Consider the following 22,284-nt stretch of genomic DNA (forward strand, 5'->3'; position numbering starts at 1 on the left):
TCCTGCATCTGAATGTTGTGAATCGAAGTTTCAATCAATCTAGCAGTTTTACTGCTAAACTACTATGTTCATGTCACGGAGTATTAAATTTAAGGTCAATAAATGAAAATTATCTTACGGAAAATAGCAGATTGAACTTCGAAGTGAATTGTCAATATTATGAGTTTTAAAACTGAAGTTTTGCACAGAATCAAAAAGAGCAACGATACACTATCGCAGTTAGGGGGACTCAACATATTCAAAGTAAAAAAAAACTTGCAGATTAGAGCAATAAAATAATCGTTTGTGGAACTGTAAAAACTAAGAGTGCCTCTACATCTGCCAGATGGAAGCTTAACAAAAGATGCACTGATACTGTTCGACTGACATCAGCGCTAAAACACCACTTGCCAAAAACTATATCAAGTAAGAAATTTGAGAAGAGAGCTAAGATTAAATGCGAAGCCGTTCTTTATTAAGGATTATCTTGATGGGACTCAATGGTCTTCATGAGGGGCTGCAGGGATGCCTAACTGCAATTTAGAGTGAGGAGAGATCTGCACTGTCCTCCACTGCCAATAGGTTATCCACTCAGCTTCTTGCACACATGGAAAGAGAGACTTCAATTCCAACTGGCTGATGCAGTTTTTCAGATAAAGAATTAAGAGTTAACATAGATCTAACTCAAGTAATTGTGGCAATTTTTTTACTCTGTTGTTCCACAAAGGAGAACATCTCAGTAAAGTGAGTTTACCTAACTTGACAAAGAATATATAAACAGTGTGAAGGGAGCAGGAACGGTGTGACAAGGGATCAAGTGGTCCAGATGAAACAAAATGCTAACACCCCGGTGACACAGTTGCAATATTTTCATATGCATATGCTGCAAACTTGTTTGGGTAGAACTACTAGAGTGTTTGCACAATGTCACACGTTGGAGGATCAAGTTCCTTTTTTGACATACGTCTCAGCAAAGCATTACATTCAAAACCATCCCCCAAGAAGAGAAATCTGAACTTGGGATAACTTTGGATAAAATAACAGTTTTATATATTTATACAGACATTACCGGGTGAAGTGTTCACCTTTTAACTATGGAGAAAATACAAAAAAAAAACCTTAACTATACAAACCTCCCACTCCTAACTTTGCCCCTGACCCAAGTGTGACGTGAAGTTTGCCGGATCGCAATTTGTCAGGGAGCTTGGTAAGTGCTAGTTGCTGGATATTCCTGAGCTGTTCAATGTGTAAAGTTTCCTGTTCAAAACAAAGCAACACAGAGCGACATATCCTTGGTAAAGAAAGAGTAGTCTGATGACCAAGGGAAATACAAGATCACTTTCAATACCATTCCACTCCTTCTCTCTTCGAGTGCATGGATTTTCTTCTGAACTCTGTAATAGTAGACTTAAAAGCAACTTTCCTAGCAACAATGACAACTCCAGCACTCGAAGCAAAAACAAAAAGCAAACCAATGTCGTTTTGATGACCAAAAACATGTTAACACATTTCAAAATGTCTTTCTGCATCCAGTATTCAAGTAAACAGAATATAACATTTGCCCATCTAACAGGCTTTTCATTAAATCCAAAGAGAATCTTTGATGATGATAAGCTGCCACCACAAAAAAGATTTTGACAGTGCAGACAGATAATTTTGAAATCCCTCAAGGTAAATTAGTAGCAACTCAAGTGCTTTCAAGTGGTGAATGAAAGTTCTTAGTGAAGCCTGAATTCCTTATAAACAAACATCAGGTTGGATTGGCTCGCTGAGGAGCAGCGATAAAAGTAAACACAGCATACCTCGACATGAAAATACACTAGCACTTTTCTCCAGAAAGCAAGGAACAAAGGAAATGGTTAACCTCAGTGGACGTCACAAAATTAAATGAACAGAGTGACCTTAGTGTTGCAGTCATCTTGATTCCAAATAAAACACAAGAAACATGTTTTGAATTATGAGAAAATGCCATTTAAGAAAAACACACACACACACACACACTATATATATATATATATATATATATATATATATATATATATATATATATATATATATATATATATATATATATGTATATATATATATATATATATATATATATATATATATATATATATATATATATATATATGAAATATCTATACTTAACTCAATCTTATTCAGATTTAAGAATTTACAAAAGCAGTTACTATATTTTGTAGTTGCCCCGGTGCTTGCTAACTGGCATGTAGTTAAAAACTCTCCATGGACACATTTGTCCATGAATACGCCATAAGAGACAAGTGTAGTTTATGACCAGTGAAGCACACCTGGGGAAAGTCTATAAGGAACCCTGAAAATCCTCAGACAGATACTTTATTGGTCTCCAATGGCCCCAAAAAAGCCAAACAAGCACACTTCAGAGACCTATTACTCAGAATAAGACATTGCTAGGGCTGGAAGTAAGCTATCACTGTGGGCATTACATACATAATATACGTCCTGCTGAAAGATAAAGAAATCTTTAATAGAACATTTGTTCTAATAAGTAAGTGAAATGTGGATTTTTGATTTATCTCTTGGAATTTGGCTTAACAATGACCTAACTTTCCTTGCAAATATAGACACACATTTTGCAGCTGACATTAACATATATGAACATGCAAGAAAAAGCTTTACCATACCTATTTGTGTAATTGATGTTGTTTTCATCTTTCGGTGGACATATTTTGCAAAATTCAGTGAAACATTTTATAGATGTCTGTACAAGAACAAAAACTAGATTAAAGAAGAGTATAGTCCAACCTATGAATACTGGGAACTTATGTAATTACGAACTGATGAGTAGGAACATCAACATGTTCTCCAGCTTTAATGCTCATGCAACCCAATGGTATGCTATGACAGTATGATCTATAGTTTGCTCTTATCACAATCTCTAAAGCTAAAAACACTGAAATATAAGGCTATAAAATTTTAGAGACGGATATATTCTAAACTGCTTATTCTAGTCATGAATGTGATCTATATGTTGCTGTCCATATTAGAAACAAAGTTCGCATTGAAAACTGATCTTGCATGGCTTTACGGAGAAATTATTAACCACGAAACAGGTACACTTTATCTAAGCTGTTTATACCCTAACAACCCTTCATAATAGCATTGAAATATAATTTTAAAAAATGATGAAACGGCTATTTTTGTATTTGTTTCTTTATTGTGCTCATGTTACTCATAAACGGCTCCATTATGAAAGCAGGGAAAAACAATTTCACCCTCTGCAGTCGCTTGTCTTTTTTATCGATATAATTTTGCCAAGCCTCAGTAGTCTGAAATCGACTTAAAATAGAAGGCCCTCGTTCGCCATCAGCTTTTACCAAAACCCAAAAAAGTTTCATAATTTAATGTAAAAAAGTTACACAGTGGATAACTGCTTTCAGATGCCTTCCCTGCAAATGCAATAACAATCAGAAAAAGGAATCAAAACATATTGAAGTGGCACATTTTTGTCATTCAGCAGCAATTCTTTGGCAATGCACACAAAAGCACATTTTCACTTGATATAACAAATTGTGGGATCTGCTTATAGCTGTCACATCATTTTAAAATTTGCAATCAAGCACAGAAACAAATCTGAGTGTAAAGAGGGTTCTTCCTCAGTAGGTTTAGCAGATATTAATAACTGTTGTGATAATGAAGAGTAAGACTTTAGAATTTCTCTAGCATTCTGGTTTAACTATACAGCCTCACAGCAACACTACTAAATCTAAATTAGCTGCACCCTAAAATACCAATATGTTTGGTAATAAATTTTCACCACCCCTTTAATGGCAGCATTTGTCAGGGTTGCCCCAACTGTCTCGGACAGACTTCTGACTTGTGCAACCCAGGCGGCCAGAAATGTGGCACTCCCCGTCTCTTCCCCAGCTGCCCAGGTCAGCAAAGCACTAGAGGCCAGGCCACTGATCAACAGGCTTGCAGTGGGTCTGGCCCGCAAGGAGGCGGGGGGGGGGCAGGTCATCAGTGGAACTTATGTTCACCACCAACCAACTCCCAATTGGTTAGAGTGCAAAATGCAGACATTATAGACATAACTGCTGCCTCTCAAACCCACCCCTCCAGGCAAACTCTGTCCTCCTCTCTGACTCACTTACCAAACCCCCACTAGTCCAACCACTGTGACATTTGTGAAGCCAGGAGTCCACATAACAAAAACACATTAGGCAAATGTCTGGGGTCAAACGTCTGTTTGAATTGGCCAGATGAAAGACACTTGGATTGGGTCTGTGCCATTCTCCTCAGTGACTAAATACAGTTACAAAAGAGGCACTGCTGTGCAAGCCAGCGGTTTGTCTTACTAACAGAAAATGCTTCCACATTCAAGTTGCAGTGCCATATTTGCCAAGGGATGATACAAGAGCACAGATGAGGATTTAAGCCAGGGGCATTATCAATCAGGTATTTGTCCCAAATAAACAGAAATAGCACAGACCGGACAATAACTTATATTTAGCCTACATCCACATTTGTTCGCAAAGAAACAAGTGCACGCAAACATAGCTTGGGTATTTCCAGTGATGAATGAGCACCGCCACTGGACACCAGCTTTCAGTAATTTTTAAGTCCTCGACACATTTAACAGCTGGGTTTATCTGCATACTCTGCACGTCGGCCGGCTGATGCGTAGATTATTCATTTATTTTATACAGGAGCAAGAAACACACTGAGCTCCACAATAAAGTTGTGAATACAGTTAACAAACAGCAGCTAGCTAGTGAAATATTTCCAGATTTTCAAAATAAGCAATGCATTAATTATAGTTTCAGACAATGCAGGAGGAGCACTGACTCTTCTACTAATATATCCCCTCAAAGTACTTCTAGGTGACTTCTGTGCATGTGTCTGGTACTTGTTGCTGCAGCCATCACGAGTAAGGGAGACAGCCTTTCATTTATTGTTTTTCTTAGAGTACTACTGCTGCACTATCAATATCCAGTAGACAGGAAGAGCTGTCTAAGTTACTTTACATATGAAAAAACAAAGATGGCACCGCCAGGAGAAGCGCTAACAGTTTAAACCAAGAGGAATCAACGAATACATAATTTACTGAAAAGTCAGTAAAGAGTTGAGATGCAGTGCATTTTCTACAGACACTGTGAATGAAATCATTAAAAGTCAATGATATGCCATGTTTGTTTCCTCTTGATGTGTTCAGAGCAGCAGTGGCCCCTCTAAAAGGTGACTTCCCTTATGAGGAAATGGAATTTGCAATGCACTCCACTCAGAACACTCTCCCTTTGTGCTTGTGAGAAAATATGTTCTCTGTCTCTCTTTTTTTTTCTTTCTTTTTTTTTGGTATAACTGATTTAAAGAAAAACAATCTCAGAATTTACGCTTTTCTCTGTCAATATGGCTCGTGTTAGTGTGCAGTATTTCTGTGTATTTTAGCATCAACTTAAGTACAGTAACACCGCAATCCTATTGCCAGTCTTTAATTAAAAACAAAACAAAACATTGTTGCAGGCAGAAGGTAAGGGTAAAAAGATAATTCTTGCAGAAAAGAATAGATTTGGTGTCTGCCTGTTTGCCTGTGCCAAGTTTTCTCTTATGCAAATGACTCAGACTGTGAAGTAACAGCTGGATTTAAATCGTAAAGCAACAAACCAGCTACAGCAGACATGTAACCAAAAGAATGGCATTAAAAGTGTGCAGTACCTGGAAATGTTTTGCCAGGTCAGATTAACGCAGTGTAAAAGGCTTTAAAGATGGCAGTAGTTGATTGTTAGTTGAATTAATGTATTGAGACTATAACCTACATGAATTCCTATTGATAGTTCACCTGGTGTAAACATCCATCTAACAAATATCCTCCCACTCTTATGAGATCTCAAAATAAGTGACCAAGTAGCAGTCTTATTTTTGCATTGCATATATGTAATCTAAATGACAATGCTACAGATGATGAACTGATTTAAAAAAAAGAAATGCTGTCACAGGCATAAAAAATTTTTTGCAACAACATGCATATAAAGCAAACAACTGTACAATATTCACAGCCACAGGATTAACAGGACTTGTCTACTATTGTTTAGGTCTCCTTCGTGCCATCAAAAGTTCTTTGACCCGTAGCGGACATAAACAAAGGACCTCTGCAATTGTATTGTTGTGTCTGACACAAGGACACTGGCACCAAATCTTTTGGGTACTGTGAGCTGCAGTGGGAGAAAAGTGGAGGTGGGGGGGCCTTGGTGGATCATGCTTGTTCCGTAACAATGTTTGAACAGAACGGGATCAGTAGAGTTTGAAGCTTCAGCTCTCATTTGTACTCCTTGAGTTGTCTTTGAACAGATATGCTGGGTGTACTGTAGCACAGAGGGAGCCTGCTGCCATAGGTGCGTGCTGGTCTGCACAAATGTCTGGGACAGTACATTTCGTGGCTGATCTGTGTAAATGTCTCTGTGAGTTGAAACAAAACTAAGAAAAATGGTGGTACACTTCTCTAACAAGTGATATTATAGTGTTTTTTGCATGCTGTGTAAAGGGAGTGAAAGAGACAAGAGTAAAACTGGAGTTCAGCTTGCTACAGCTGCCAAATACCTTCAGGGAGATCTCTCCTTGAACTCTGTACATGGCACCTTTGAAAAATAATATACCTTTTCAAACCTGTGAATCAGAGATAAATTATCACTTTAATAATGAGGAATCCCTGATAAACCTTTTGATAGTCAAACATCACAAGGGGAAAGTGTGATGAACTGCTAGTAACCTCTGATGATGAACACATGATTCATCAATACCAGCAGATCTGCATGTCTTTGCTAACAAAGCCACAACAAAGAAATTCTGGCCGACCGGGACTTTGCCTCTGACTCCAAAATAAACACTATTTGTTATAAGGAGCATACAGAGGGAAAACCGGGATGAGAGTGTTAAGCCTTCTTCCTCTCAACTTTGTGACTCAGTTGCTGAAGCCCCAGGTGTTTTTTTGTTCTTAAACACATGTCAACTCTCAGACTATCAACACCAACATAAACTTTGCCTAAAATAAATAAATGAATAAAACTGCTAGCAAAACTTTCTCTGCCTACTACTACCAACTAAACAGACATATAAATAGCTCAGCAGCCTACCATGGAAACAAACAACCGCAAAGGCTCGGATCAGTTACAGGAGTAGCAACTTTTTATAGGTCACAAAACTTCCAGTTGCCTAGGAAACAATGTGGAAGAACAGTGTGCTATTGGTTGCAGAACTGGTAATACCTGTCGGGGCAATTAGAAGGCCTATTTTGTTGAAGGAGGAGTATCAGAAGGCTGACTTTGAGTAATTGAAGGCTTTGGTCATTCAATGGGCATGGACTGTTCTGTTAAAGCCGCACCTGGGCTAAGACAATTTGAATAACTCACAATGGGAAGAAATGCCTGTTTATTCTGGTGCGAGCTGGTGCAAGTATCTGGTGGAAGTTTGTCTAAAGATGGGAGAATGATTTAACAAAAAGCAACTTTCTGAATATTGATTTAAATTGTTCATGCTGTAGCCAAGCTTATGTGGCAAACTGTGGATCTGCTTTGGGAAAATTTCAACCCAAAGTACTGAGTGTCAAACTTTTATCTATAGTTACGTCTAGAAATTCATTCTAGTTTAGATATACTGAGGGCAACAAAACCTTTAAAATGTAGGTATTTTTGACACAAAGTTGGTTAACACTATCTTTCTCTTGCATCTTCAAAAGACATGAACTCTGGACCATTTCAGGAGAATCTAATCTACACATCATCCAAATTTGCACTTTCTCACATGTTGCAAACAATGGAAGATATCCCTCATTATTTGCATTCTTCCCAATGAAATTACTCCATGTGGTTTAGGTTGTATCTGGGCAGACATGGACAGTTACCTGAAGCACATACTCTACAAGATTTGGACATTAGCATTTTGACATTCAGCTCTGTGATTCTAGAAAGATTTGGGGCTGCAGTGCATGTATAAATACAGCTCTAGATTCACAGCTGTAGCTCTCAGAGGAGCCTGGCCCATCCATTGCATGATGACTATGCAATTTACAAAATTACAAGCTAGCTGAAACCCTGCCCTAAAGAAGCCCCAGACTCTGCCTGAATTATTTATTAACTATTGATGAAGGCTGATAAATGCACCCCGCTCACCATCCCAATGACATTCTTGTCTCCTGCCTTGAGCCACTTCTGCCACTTTGTCTGCCTGTATGTTCCCGTGATACAAAACTTAGCAAAATGTGGATTTTGTTCATTTATAACACAAAAAGGCAGCTGTTTTCAGCAATGTATCATCTTACAGCTCTCAACTGTGCTGCTATCTCTGCAGCCGGGGGACCCAAATAAGTACATTACCAAGCCAGCTAATTACAGTTTCACACAGTGCGACAGTCGACAATCTTCCCCTATTCTGTTGGCCAGACACCAAAGCGTTCTAATGTGCTCACACAAGGGGAATCAACATGCCAATCTGATGGAGATATACAAACATCAACAGAGAACTACCGGCATAATTTTGATTACTTCCTTGCCTTAGGTATTAATATAAAATCCATCAAGCTTTGAGAAACAGAGGAAAACATTACTGTATATTTGAGGAAAGGAAAAGTGTTACTTTCTTTTTCACAGTGTGGATAAATCTTTCAAAACACGTACAAATGCATGCAAAGACACTAGTACAATACTTAATACTACAGAAGAATTTTAGGGATATTAATTGACCAATAAATATGAACATTATCAAATGACATTTGAGCACTTGAGCAGCCCCTTTGACTGACCTCTGGGACTGGCTGCCCACATCTCCACCACCAATATCTCTAGCAGCTGCAGAGCACTTAATAAATTGCACCTTTAACAAAAGGAAAAGGTGATGAATTGAAAAATGTTTAGCCCTTTCATGCATTATTAATGCAGCCTCTCCCTCAAATCGGCCGCTGATAAATAATTAAAATTAATCTCCTTATGGGAGTTTTCATTATAGGATAATTTAATTAAATGAAAGCCCAAGGACCTCTGAGGGCCCTGAGCCACTAGGGCCCCATGCCCTACTCCTCTAATGGGTCGAGGACAGGAGATTGTCCTGGTAATGCACGGGAGCCCATACATTATTTAATAGATCCCACTAAGTAAGGACAGATCAATGATAACTTGTCATCTCATCAATGTGTTGAAAGCATTCCAGAGGCCACTGCAGAACAAATCCCAAAACTGAAAGAAAAGAATATCCGTGCACACACATAGAAAGTAAAACAGTTGCAAACACATACACATTAATAGCAGCTATGGATATTCTCTAGTTGTGTCTGTGCATTTTACTGATGGGAAAGCAGTGGTGGATCAAGGACGACGAAGTAAGATTGCTTCGGTACAAAAAGTTGAAAGGTGCAAGATATACACCTGATACAAACAATATCAGCATCAAATGGGAGCCTTTAAAGATGGTCTTGGTAAACAAGAGAAAAGACTACTGCAGAGGAAGAGGGGTCCATGCTCGTCTCGACTTCTGGAACACTCAGGCATCTAATTATTATACTGCACTGATCACAAAACATTATCAATGATGACGTACTCATCTAGCTCACACCACAAACAGCAACCCAACAACCAGTAAAGCAAATAGTACCTTTAATTTTAAATACAATATACTGCATAAATATGTATGGTAGAGTCACATTCATGTCTATCTGATAGGGCTTGACTTGTCTGTGATTAAGGATACCATTTGAAGTCATGGTGGAAAATCAACATAAATCAAGGATAGAAATAGCGACTCTTAAAAAGTATAGCTTGGTTTCTAATTATGCAGAGATCACATTGGGCACTGAAAAAGCTAAAGAGTCCCTTTAAAAGAAACCATACAGAGTCACTCAGAGTTTGGCAAAATAATGCCGGATAGGTTTTAGTAAGGAGTGGTGAAAATATGATTTTATTTTGCTTTTGCCAAAGCCAGGGCAGAGTGTCTTCCTAGCAAATAAACTGAAATTCTTTCTGGTTTAATTATAATTATGGAATATGTAATATTGGCAAAACGTGTTTCAACCCCCCTGGTATGTCCACTACATGCACACATTTCTGCTAGTACAAGTTTTGTTGCAGTTTAAAAATGGTAAAATTCAAATTCCAAGATGGACCAAATGACTCCGAGTGCCAGATTTGACCCAGGGGCCAGATTCAATGATTAATACTGTAATACTTTGAAATAGGACTTACACAAATTAAATGAATGCAATTACTATGCTTAAAGCTTAGCGGGAAGTGCATGTATATGCACGCCATGTCTGAATTTAAAAGAGGAAATCTTTAACATAAATATTAGCATTTTGTGAAAACAACTGAGTAATTAGTTTAGGGGATAATAAGCTGGGGTAGGCACACAATGAAAGAAAGCATTCTGGCTTTAAAATGAATAAAAATTGATTGTGTCCCAATAAAAAACGAATTGCCAGAGTGTTAACTGGATTCCCCATAAACGTCTGTAGCAGTCCCTGGCCGCTTTATTGTGTGCTAATGCAATAGAGAACACTTAGCAATAAATGCTCCTCTCTGATGAGCTCACAGAGGCTTTCCAAGATGGCCTGATGAAATTGTAAAAATTAGATTTGAGCTAGCTGCTAATGACTCCTAAAACAAAGGAAACTCTCCAAATGGAATTAGCCTGCCCTCTCCTTCTCTAAATACATCATATGTAAATTACTGTCATTTGGAGAAATATGCTTGCCTGGAAGGTAAAGCCTTCATTAGAGATCTCAGTAGGTTTGGGACTCGAACAAGAACTCCTCTAGGACATTTAAAAAGTTTGAGTACTGAAAGAAGGTAAAGGTATTGTTCACTCATGGTAGCAAATCAGAATAATGACCAAAGAACTTATTTTTGATTATTTTAGTCAAACCTCATGGATTATTTTTCAGAGATGAGGACACAGTTATCTGCTCTGAGAAACAAATACAGCATATCTAAGTTTTCATTTATATAATCCTCATTTGCATATGGATTATCATTAGTGAATTACTTCAATAATGCAGAGCCACGGACACCAATGAAGTGTCTGCTCAGGTTATTCATTACAGTTTATTAAATAAATGGCTCCATGGTGGTAATGTCAGCTATTAGCTGCATGTTTATTTTAAGCTTTTTTCATTTGCCATCATGCAAGATTGTTTTCTTAATCATAATAAAGTTAATCCAATATTCAGTCTGACTTGCAGCAAGGACGTTGTTTCCTACTACTATTAATATCCAGATGATTGCAAAGTGGTCTTAAAGGTCTGTACAAGGAAGGCATAAATTTGCTTTTTAATATCAGAGTTATCTCGTGCTTAAAGCTAACATGAGAATTAATTAAACAAACAATTAGCAAATGAATGAATCATCACTTTGCAGTCATTTGGGCATTAATGAGGTACATTAATCAGGTTATGCTTGAAAATACTTATTAATGAGCCTGTGAAAACCTGGACAAAAACAAAATTGTTTTTATTATTTCCCTGATCAAAAAGGTTTACAAACTGGTTACAATAGGCAACTCTGGAAAATTTCATAAGGAAAAACAGTGTATTTTGTAGTATTACACAGCAGTGTTGTCTTTAACATGCTTAATCATCCATAAAACAGTATTTTTATACATGAGTGGCCATAGGGCTTGGTGTTACATACACAACTGCACTGATGGGCAATAGTCAGTTGTGCAGCTCGGTTCTAAAATATTTACACAACTCAACCCAACAGTTATTTGCCTTTCTAACGAAGGCAGCACTTTACCACTCAGCAACCATTCACACTGCTCTGTACTGTTTGTATAAGACAACTTTGCAGGAATTACTTACTAATTAAACAGGATAGGTAGTGTTTGGCTGAGCTGGTCAATAGTTTCCTAATATAAACAGAGGGCTTTTGGACAATACTGTTGTGTGTTCATACCAGGAAAGTAATTCACTTATCAGGGCGTTGTTCTCATTTAACCCTTGTTGAATCACCTGACTTTGTTGGTAGACTTGGTTTTAGATAAAACCTCCAATTATCAGACCTCACAGTGTGTCCTGAAATAAAATGTTTACATGTAACACCATGGAGTTACATGTAAACATGCATATCAATAATAAATTAAACATTAAGGATTACTACACATCTGCATGGAAAATACTAGCTGATTTCTAACTATGTTTTCTATTAATTTGATTGTGACTAAAAACAAGACATCTGTTTCTCTTTGTATTACTGTTTGCTGGACACATGTCTGTGCAACACTGAAGTTTGAGGCTCTTCTGGGGGAAACATATGGAGCAACAGCCAGACTGCAGCTGTGGGGTATTTCCACCGTCCATAAGTGCCTACCTATTAATGGGCTTACAGAAACTCAAAATAATAACTTAGATCTGTCAGACTGTTAAAATCTCTCTAATGCAGTCATTTTGTATCAAACCAAAAGCAGGCATGCAGATAGCAACAAAGCCAAAGGGTACAATACGCTCTAATGTCCCAAAATATTCACTCCACAATATCCTAGACTAACACCCAAGAAGCCAGTGTAACGGATAACCATCATGTAAAAATAAAAGTTTGCCAACCTTGCATCCGAAAATAAATAAACACTACCAAATTAAATGATCTAAATCCTCTATTTAATAAAAAATAAATAAATAAAAATCAAAAACAGAACATAAAAATTCCAACCGGTGATAAATGTCATAACTAAAAACATTGCCAGTGAACACAGTTCATTCCAAGTTAAAACTGTGTGAGGCAAATTAAAAAAGAAACACAGAAATAAAATCAAGAAATGTTGCTGCATTCTGTGGGTCTGAGCTTCTTTAAGATGGACTGAGACAAAACAAACAGGGAACATCTGTTTTGTAATAAATGCAAAGTAACTGTGATAATATGGTAGTGCTTAGTGCACATGGGTAACCACATATCTGTGAAGGCACCATTAAAGCAATAAAGAGTGGTTTAGTGTCAACCAGGCAATGTTTTTTGCAAGACCTTGCGCATTTTAGCAAGACACTGCCAAACCCATTCAATGCATATTAAATTTGCATGGTTCCATTGTAAAATTGTCTGGGTTAAGTCTAAATTGGCATGCCTGAACATTAGACGTGTAATCCAGAGAAAACATCGGGCAGATGATGAAGTAAAAAACTACAAAAAATGATCCTTTGAAATGTAAAGCAGCTGGAATCCTGTATGAAGGAAGAAAGGCTATAGCTTTCAAAACTACAGCAACTACAGCTCCTGAACACGTAGATGTAGAATAGACAATGCTGAGAGAAGCAGCGATGCAAAACAATGTTAAACATGCCTTTTTTCCAAGTTTTTCTGAAATGCAGGCCCAGCAACCCACCTGTCGAGCTCAGGGAGATGTGTCTTATTCTTTTATTCTTTCTCTCTCTTGCACCCACTATGTCTGCATAAAAGTGGCGAGGGCTGCACCTAAATGCACTGTTCTGCAACAACAGCACATGTATTTTAAAAAAATCTCAGTTTCAGTATATGACACATAGCCTTTATTCTATGAATTAAATATACTAGAGTTTAAATGATTTGCAAATCATTACATTATGATTTTAGACACCACTGACTTACAATATGTGCTGAAATTCATATCTTATCAATCATATCAATGTTCTTTAAGGAGCGGATTACAGTAATTGAAAGTCCATACTGTGACAGAAATAACTGTTCTCACACAGGGGCTAGACCCACTGGTGCCTTTTGCTGTCTGTTGGCAAGAACTAAATATATTTTCTGCATTCTGAATGGCATTCCACTCTAACGCATATGTGCCAGTAGTTAACAGTGGATGAGAATAAATAGCTTTCTTAGCCAAGCTTTGAGACATGTAAAAGATGGGTGTTAATGTCTGACATGTACGCAAATTATCTGTAGCGATATTTAATATCTTTAAGCATATAAGCAGTTGCAAAGAAGTATTTTGTATCAATATCTTTGCATTCATATATTTTTCCATTAATAACAAGACAGATACACTAAAACTTATAGAAAATGACAGCGTAATAACCCTTCTGGCAGCGTATCAGGACCTAATTTCTAGGGATCATAACAGTAAGCCAGAATTATGTCACCCGGACCACCTGTTCCCTGAAAACGTCACTGGTTTTAAGTAGTTCCGGCATGCATCCAAAATGTGAACTTCTGAACCACAGTGCTTACTTCTCATTTGTGCAGAAGCAGGAGGCAGCAGTGTGTAGCAACAGGCACTCTAATTTCGTGGCAGTAGAGGGAAGGTTTACATAAGAGACGTGCTGTTCTGTGGCTGTCACTCAACCTGCATCTGAATGGCAAACGCTAGAATGAAGCCGATGCTGTTTCATGTCACCTGAAGGCTAATAAGAGATTAAACATCAGCAGCCAAAATGCTAATTATTGCTCAGTAGCCCCGCAACATATCCAACAAACCCATACCTTTGGAAATGTTCCATTAAAAGTATCAATTATTATTATAAGACTATTCAGGATATTTTTTTTATTTACAAAGAGAACATGCACATTAAAAAAATATATCTGATGCTTACTTGCATGATGAATGCTTTAAATATCAATATTAAAGAAGATTACAGAAATAAGACTTCTCTGCTTGGAGAAAAGGCGAAATGTTCTGAGTTGCACTGCAAGCGAAGCATGAACACACTGTATATTTCTTTTGGACTGGGGTTCTAAAATAGCTGTGCAAGCATTTGTGGACCACACACAGCTGCTGGTGCTGGGGTTCTGCTCACATCATTGGAGTTTATGCCAATTAGCTGTTAAGACTATTTGCAGGGTGTTGGTCATAAATGAAAATAGATGGTCCATCCTTCAAAGCTACTCACCAACCACTGTGCTTGGTATGACTGGCAATAAACATGTACATGTATTTATGAAGGTTTAAAAGATATAAATAAAAATAGAGGCAAATCACTTACAGTTTTTTTTAAAGCAGCTAAGTTTTTTTATTACTACTTTATTCCTGCTGCGAAAATACAACACAAAATACTACAAAAATACAACTATGAGGGTTTTATGAAACACCTAAAGTATAAGAGGGGCCATGGGGGAACTGGACTGTTAAGTGAAATGGCCTTACTGAGGAAACCAGCCCAGCAGTGGACACTTACAGGGAGCAGGGCCATCATACTGTGTTGGCCTTGATGAAATCCCCCCGCACTAAGGCCAGGATGCTGACAGTAGAGCTCAACGTAGTCGAAGTTTTTCCAAGGCTGAACAGCCTAGTCATTACCTCTACAAAAGGTTGATAAATGACAGATAAGGTGCCACACAGAGTGCATCTCAGCACTGTGGAATACAGCAAGTCATTCAGTTTGTGGACAAACAGCACAGACACTGGCAAGCAGGCAGAAGAGGGCACTGTTTTCAACACTGTTACATAGAGTACACAGAGTACAGTACAATCATAAAGGCATCACTGAACAAATTCACCTAGAGTTAAATTTTTTTTTAAATTTATATTATTTTTTCCAAAATTCACGTCTTTCTGCAGTGTTAAATTTGATGCATTCAAACATGCTTTTCTTATCAAGGCGGCCACTGTCTGTCCTGTGACCAGAAAGAAAAGTAGCTCTGTACGCGCTCCATTTGCTCCACGTGTTAAGGTGTCTATTATGTGTGAAACAAGCTATTTTTCTTTAGCTGTGCCTTTTTGACTCTGATGACATAATGCTGTGGGGAGAGCTGGTACTCGGGAAACGCTCCGCTCCTACTTTTATACACCTATTTAAGAACAGCAGCCTTTCACACCAAGTTCAGCAGGAAGAAGCAGTAAAATTAAATGGGAAAGGTCTACAGTATTTCATAATTAATAGGCAGCAGTGAGAGGAGAACAGTCCACGTTGACGTAAAAAGATCAACAACGTATAAAAGTGATCATTCATTCTCCAGAAAATCACAGACAAAAAAACCCCAGTGCCCTATGTTGTTCCTTTAAAAAAAGAAACCAAAATCATAACAAATTTGAAATACGTGCCAAGCTTTTTAAAATCTTTGATTGCTTTACTTTATTTGGCAGTCCTACAGAGCCTCTACTCTCCTTGCCTATATGATCTAATTTGTTACTGAGGTGGTCCCCAGCTCGTACCTGGTCACCACCTGCAAGCAGTACTGTAAATTACTTGGTGGGCTTAATTGCCCATGTCCACTGTGTTACTATAAACTACTAGCACTGTGCTAACTCTATTCTCAGGTACTTAATCAAGGCCACCAGATTTATTTCCATGCACTAACTCTGGGGACAACTGCAAGCAGGTCTGAGTAATTGGATTTTTTTTTTGCATCTAAATTAACCACCTATTCTTAGTGAGAACTGGAGTTTGGAAATGATAACAATAATGATATCAACCAAAACCATATGAGGCCTTGCCTTTCATACTGGGAGCTGCATTATGCACAATAGAGCCAGATGTTGCTCGCACTGACCTTACCTGGGGGGGTATGGTGCCATTATGCCAATCACACACTGCAGCACTTTAAGTCACAGACCTAAGTTGGACTGGAGAAACTCAATTATTCAGGTTCTTACCTCACACATACAAAGCAGTAGCAATGGGTATTGAGTTTAGCTTAGTTCTTCCAGCATTCACCTAAGGCAGCAAAGCACAAGAAAGAAATGAATAACCACGCATGAACTTGGACACATTTCCAAGTACAACTGCTGTTTTTACTAAAATCCTTTGACAAACTATTTCAGTAAAAAGCTAGCAAGACAGGCAGATATTGATTCAACAAAGATACTTTTTTCTCTCTTCCTGTGAACACAAACAAATAACTGTTACAAGATTAAAATATACACATACAGATTTAATTAGGCCAGTTGACTAATACGGTTACATTACACTTCAAGAAGTTAGCAAGTGACTCCAGCGCATATGGGAAAGAACAAAAAACCCCAAAACACAAACAAAAAACGTTTCCAACATAAAGTAAAATAAATTAAATGCTAACAATTTCATTAGGATGTGCTATATGAATTACATACATTTAGCTTCTAAAAAAATTATATGTTTTCCCATTTCAGTTTCTTTCATTAAGTGACTGCACATAGTAGTGTGTAATATAACTCCTTTTAGTCAGTGCAGTAGACGAAGCAGCGGAGGGCGAGAGAAGAGTGAGCACTGGGCAAGCAGAGGGGATGTGGTCTATGTAGGGATGTCAGAAGCATAATGGGGAGCTGAGTCATAGGTTATAAAAAGCTGTCATTAGGGATTTCTGTCCTCAGCAGCTCATCACACAGGACCTGTGAATTATTTATTACTCTGGAAACTCAAGTGCCCCTTTACTCCACGCCGCTTGGTTTACTGCACTTCCCTTTTCTTGGGCTTGTTAAATAAAAGCATACCATTTAGGTGCTGTTATTAAAGTCTTTAATAGGATAGAGTATAAAAACAGAAATTAATTTTATTAATGTGACTATTTTGCTGATTTCATATAATGGATATAATAAATTACTGCCAGTGCATGCTCTTAATGAGAACATTTATTTACAATTAAAGTGTTTGGATTATTAGGATGTGCCCTGTATTTGTTCTGCCCTTGGTCCAAATGACCACCTAATTAGCACTAATGCAATGCATTAATAAGGGTGATTGTTATTAGATCTGTTTTTTGTTTTTTTTAATAAATCACAGAACAATCCCACCAGCAAAAAGTCTGTAGTCTTGAAAAGGAATGGAACGAATGGAAACATGACAACCAGGCATCTCACATTAAGTTACATTTTCTTTTTTTTAATATATGTCAAACTTTTTAAGCCATGAAGTAACATACACCATCGTCAGCATAGTCCAGAAATTACTTTTTTTTAAAAAAGAAGGAAAATCTACTGCCCCGCTAAATCAGTCTCACTTAATTTTTTCCCCTTGGTTTTTGATAGCAAAGTCAATGCAAATCAGCTCAGGCATTTTTCCTCACTTTGTTTTGTTCTTGGTATATGAAAATGGTTAAAAATCCCATGGGTCAGTGAAAATGATCCCTCCACTCCAGTCGCCTGCTCTAAGTCAGCCAAAACATTCCAGACTTCAAAAGACGGCTTTGCCTACCAGGGCCATTTCAGTGTCCCAACCTCCACGGCCCAGGAGGACTTGGTTATTTGGATAAATTAATTTCTGGAGTCTGCCTGAGTTGCAAAAACAACCTCCTGCCTGACAGCAAATTAGTCTAACAGAAAAAAATAGAAAATATATAAAGTTAAAGAGAACACCCACTTTTTTTTCTTTTTTTTTTTTGCTTGTTTACTGACAGCTCTGTTGCACTCATGCTTTTACATGTTTCTGGAAATTTTTAATAAAAGAACAAAAAATATTGTTGAAGATATCTGTAAACCTATCTGCTGGCAGGTGAAGAGTTTCAACTGTCAGCATCAGCACAGAGGCTGTAAAGCATACTGTGTACAGTACACAGCTGACAGGCTGTATACCATAAAACAGACTCATGTAAAACTTTAACAACTGTCAGTGGTATTGAAAAAAAATGATATAAAACTGAAATCTGCCGAAGCCTCAAACATATGTAAAAGAGAATAATATAAACCTGAGAGCACAGACTGTGAAAATGAGGGAGGAAAACGGTTACGGAGGAAAAATTATGCAAACAGATGAAGACAATCCAGAATTAATGGTCCGCAACATTTTCAGGCACTCAAAGAGCTGTCCAAGGACACCATGGGGGAGACTGCATGGCCCCAGTAATAGGAGGAGCATGTAACTTCAAAAGTAAGGAGAACAGACTGGAGAACTTTCCTCTGAAGTCAAGTCTTAAAGAAAACGTGAAGCATATGTACAGTACAGTAGGGAATCTAGTACATGTGTGAATGAAAATTGTTCTCCTCATTGCTGCAGACATGATACATTGCAGTATTTCTACTGCACAGCCACACTTTAAAAAAGTGATGGATTTCTGAACTCAGATCTTTGGGTTGCAGCTGTTCCACCTCAGGCCACTGAGGATACACCCCCCCCCCCCCCCCCCCCCCCCACACACACACACACACACACACACACAACAGAAAAGAAAAGAAATTGGGTCAAAACAAAACAAGATATTCCACAATTTCAATAAATGTGTCCATAAAATACGGTATTCAGAGGATGTGAGATCACCCTATGAAATATAAAAAGCTATAAAAAGTATTGACCACAAGTCACAATAAATATGTCATTTACAATGTTGTGGATTTTGACCATGTTCCAGACCCCTCTTATAATAGATGATATTTCTGAAGGGCAGTCCACGGAAAGGAACATTAAACTGTGGCTTTGTCAAATGACGTAATCAGAATGAGAAGACTATTACAGAATAATCTTATAACAATGAATCAATTAATCAAAAGGAATGGCAGCTATTTTGATAACAGGTTGATTGTTTTAATTATTTAGGATATTTTGAAGCAAAAAATACCAAATGCTACTTCTTTTTTATTATTTCATATGTGAGGATTTGCTGCTTTTCTTCAACTAAATATTGAGTGTTTAACTGTGTATTGGTTCAAACATTTTTACCACATCATAAATGATGTTAATGCTGTTTAACAATGTTTAATGTTTAACCATAAAAATAAAATAAAACCAAGTTTGGAAATAAATGGATGCTCATGTCTGTGCACTGAAGGCTAAAATACAACAAAACATCTAAAATTCAGGATACTGGTGAAGAAATTCAGCTTGATTATGAACATCAAGAGCCTGCACGCATGACACTGATTGGTGGGAATCAGGGAACCACCGCCTTTACACAGTAGGTCCAGAGAGCTGCTTAATTAGCAGTGCAGGGCTAGCAGAATCGTGATGGCATAACTTTGACATAACCTACACTTCTGTCTTGCTGATGTGATTCAGCCATACATCACAAAAACTCTGAAGCATGAGAAAATGAAGACAAACTGTATCATACAGGAATGGGGAAAACAGAGGGGGAACACAATCTTTCCAAGGACTTTTGGTCTGAGGGAAGAACACCATGCATACTTGAGCCAATCCAACATGCACTAAGTGAGGAGAAAATGTCCATTTTTAACCTGTTATCCATCACTGTCAAATGCGGTGCACGGTTAAAAAAAGGGGGAAATAATTAAGCAGAAAAATGACTGCAGTCTGGGGCAGAATGGATGAGAGCGAAACTCAGGTACAGCTCCTGTCAACTTGAGCAAATGATATTTTGACAAATGTCTCTTACACAACTGGTACGTAGATCACTGCATTTCTGGGTGTAAAAACACGTTTTTATATATGTTATTGAGGTGAGTCAACACATGTAATGAATCACAGTGTAGTGCAGGGGCAGGCATAGGTCTTCTTTATTGCAAAATGTGGCTTGGTGCTGCTTTTTTACAAATTCAATTAAAAAAGTTCAGAAGTGTTCATACTCTTTGACGCATTGTCAATTTTACAGAAGGATAAACCGCTTGAAATAAAAGAAATTCAAAGAAAACTTCAAAACACTGAATTGCAATTAAAACGTTTACAATGACGTAACTAAAATAAACAAACCGATTCACAGTCACCCTAAAAGAAAAAGGCGCAGTTTAGGGAGCTTTAATTTCTCACTGAGCACCGATCCTGTGATTCAGAGGACTGTGAGGCTGCCCCGCTGAAAGTAGCCCCGCTGAAAGTAACCCCGCTGTCCCCGCCCATTCTGGAAATGGCTCAATATCACGCTGTCAAATTCGCCACACAAGTCAAACAAATACCGAACAACTGCGCAGAAATGGCCAACAGAACAAAGACGAGGCGAAACGAGTGGTTTGACTGCTGCCTACCTTGCTGTTATGTACCGCCGCTGTCACCACATGCAACAAGTATCCATGTCCATAAAGATTAACGCCAGAGTCGGCTGGCCCGTCAACGTTTTTTTCTTTCTTTTGCTGACTGGAAAATAGGGAGGGGGTTTCAATCACGTAAAAATGCTTATCATTGTCCGTCATTAAAGCTAAACGTTTTCATGGCAGCGGAGTCGGAAGGTTCCAGTGAATTGGCAAGATATCCGCATGCGTCTGTGCGCGAGCGCTGCTCGCTGGTATCAAATGTGGCAGGCACGAGGAAAGCTTACCCAGGGTATAATTCACTTCACTTTTGGCTTCAACAAGAGGCTGTTACTTGTCGGTGTCATATAATTTAATATATATATTTTAACCGCAGTTGTTATCAGTAAGATTAGCCCACACCACCATTTTGGTTTGATAGCATAGTTTTATAATTAGTCAGAAAAGAAAATCATTCAATTGCCTTTTGAAAACAAAAATCCACTTTTTAAAATGACATTTGCTCTGGTGAGTCATAATATGATTATTTGTAGTTACAGTAATCCTCATGTCTCGCAATTTTTGGATATGAATTAGAGCGCCACCTACGGGAGCCATTGTTTAGTTATCGGTTTTTGGCTGTTAGTGTGTGTATGAATGCTTCCTAGTTTTTTTTTTCTTTTTTAGCATTTTAGTATAGCATAGTTTTAGACGATGACGAGGAGGAAATAAGAACAACAAATTCTGTTTATGAGGATTTCTTTTCAAACTGATTTATGCTCTTTTCTTCTGATATTGTTCCTTTCAAGGCTTGTAAAACAAGTCAAACTGAGTAATCTATAGAGGATGTATACACTATAACAAGAATACATATCAAGGGGGCCACCTGTAAAAAGAAAAACAACTTTATTGTATAAACTACTAGGATAAATTCTAGAAACATCTGTAATGTAAATTAATAATAATAAATTAGCTCTTTATTCTGTTTGTGTTGCTGCAGTTTTCACTTTTAATTGAGTGTTACAAAATTCCAGTTCACTGGCAATATCAGGAATATGTTTTTCCTGCACTATAAAAACCGTTTCAATTTGAAACAGCAGCTGAATGAATGCGGCATTCATTCTTGCGTGAAAAGCCTCCATATAGTAAAGCGATTGTCATTCTGCTACTTTGATAATATCAAGTAATTGAGCTAGATGATTGGATGGACAGCCTCTAACAGCCTTCAGCAATACATCACAAGACAATTCTGATGATTTGTTGCATCAATTGACTGTTCACATAATCTCATTTGGGTCTGAAAATGCACTCATCCAAAGGTTCCAGTCCAGGCCTTCATTTTAGCACAGCAGCCAACACACCTTCAGATAAAGGGATGCGAGTGGATGAGAGAGTGCCACATATCCTTGAGAGCATTTTTTAATTTCTTAGTGCTCCATCTGTTGAAATGATAAAGTGCAGCTATAATGGAGTGCAACAAGATTAAATTAATCAGGTTTGTCCATTATACCGCCACAGGCTCTTCACAGATGATTGCAATTTTCTCTGTCAGGCCCATTATTGTAA

At 37.8% G+C, this 22,284-nt stretch overlaps 1 protein-coding gene across 1 annotated transcript in view; it reads right to left on the bottom strand.

Annotated features, from left to right (window-relative positions):
• Positions 1 to 20,930, bottom strand: part of eya1 (EYA transcriptional coactivator and phosphatase 1) — a 62,813-nt gene extending 41,883 nt beyond the window's left edge. Inside the window, exon 1 of the mRNA XM_080865602.1 lies at positions 20,737 to 20,930. The gene's annotated coding sequence lies outside the window, so the exon portion shown is untranslated. The remainder of the gene's footprint in view (positions 1 to 20,736) is intronic.
• Positions 20,931 to 22,284: the final 1,354 nt, after the last annotated feature.

The sequence above is a fragment of the Rhamphochromis sp. 'chilingali' genome (assembly GCF_963969265.1).
Source record: "Rhamphochromis sp. 'chilingali' genome assembly, chromosome: 18".
NCBI lineage: Eukaryota > Metazoa > Chordata > Actinopteri > Cichliformes > Cichlidae > Rhamphochromis > Rhamphochromis sp. 'chilingali'.